Raw genomic sequence first — 1,094 nt, 5'->3', positions numbered from 1 at the left:
GCCTTGACTTGCTCTTTAGCTTCCTTCCTGCCTGGTACTTCCGTGTCACTGGGAAGAGTGCCAGGTTGACGATTGAGCACTGCATTGGCTAATTGACCGATTTGATTTTCCAAGGTCTTGATAGAAACCGCCTGACTCTTGCACAACAACTTAAGTTCCTCAAAATCAGCACTAGTAGGTGCAGCTGCACTTCCCTGTTGAGGATATGATTGCCTTGTAGCATACTGCTATGATTGCTGGAATCCAGGTGGGTTAAACTGTTTACTCACTCCTTACTGATATGGTGGCTGAATAGCATTCTGATTATTCCCCCAGCTGAAATTTGGATGATTTCTGTTGTTAGGATGATAGGTCGCTGGCACAGGCTGCTGTTGTCGCTGATAGTTATTCACATACTGAACAGATTTGTTGACAAGAGAACACTGATCCATAGCATGAGAACCTGCACAAAGCTCACAAACCATAGCTATTTGATTAACTCCATACGTAGCCAGAGAATCAACCTTCATTGATAGCGCTTGGAGCTGGGCTGCAATAGCGGTGGTTGCATCAACTTCCAGAATACCTGCTACCTTGCCTGACGTCATCCTCTGAGTTGGGTTTTGATGCTCATTTGCAGCCATCGTCTCTATAAGATTATACGCCTCAGTATAGCTTTTAGCCCATAAGGCGCCTCCAGCTGCGGCATCGAGCATGGGCCGAGATTGGGCCCCCAAACCATTATAGAAACCAGTGATCACCATCCAATCCGGCATTCCATGATGTGGACATTTTCTCAACATTTCCTTGTAGCGTTCCCAAGCCTCACACATAGATTCTATAGGTTGCTGCGCAAACTGCGTAAGAGCACTCCTCATAGCAGCAGTCTTTGCCATAGGATAAAACTTCACCAGAAACTTTTGCGCAAGATCTTGCCACGTAGTGATGGACCCAGCTGGTTCAGAATGTAACCAGTCTTTAGCCTTGTCCCTCAGTGAGAATGGGAAAAGCCTCAACTTGATAGCCTCATCAGTCACGCCATTATACTTAAAAGTGCTGCAGATCTCGACAAAATTCCTTATGTGCATGTTGGGGTCTTCAGTTGCCGCTCCTCC

The 1,094-nt window shown here is 46.3% G+C and overlaps 1 non-coding gene across 1 annotated transcript; it reads left to right on the top strand.

Annotated features, from left to right (window-relative positions):
• The first annotated feature begins 753 nt into the window (after positions 1-753).
• Positions 754-860, top strand: LOC141700189 (small nucleolar RNA R71). Its single transcript, XR_012566235.1, has one exon. It is a non-coding gene; the product is annotated as a small nucleolar RNA R71 (small nucleolar RNA).
• Positions 861-1,094: the final 234 nt, after the last annotated feature.

The sequence above is a fragment of the Apium graveolens genome, unplaced genomic scaffold (assembly GCF_009905375.1).
Source record: "Apium graveolens cultivar Ventura unplaced genomic scaffold, ASM990537v1 ctg1902, whole genome shotgun sequence".
Taxonomy (NCBI): Eukaryota; Viridiplantae; Streptophyta; class Magnoliopsida; order Apiales; family Apiaceae; genus Apium; species Apium graveolens.
This window is presented reverse-complemented; position numbering and strand designations above follow the sequence as displayed.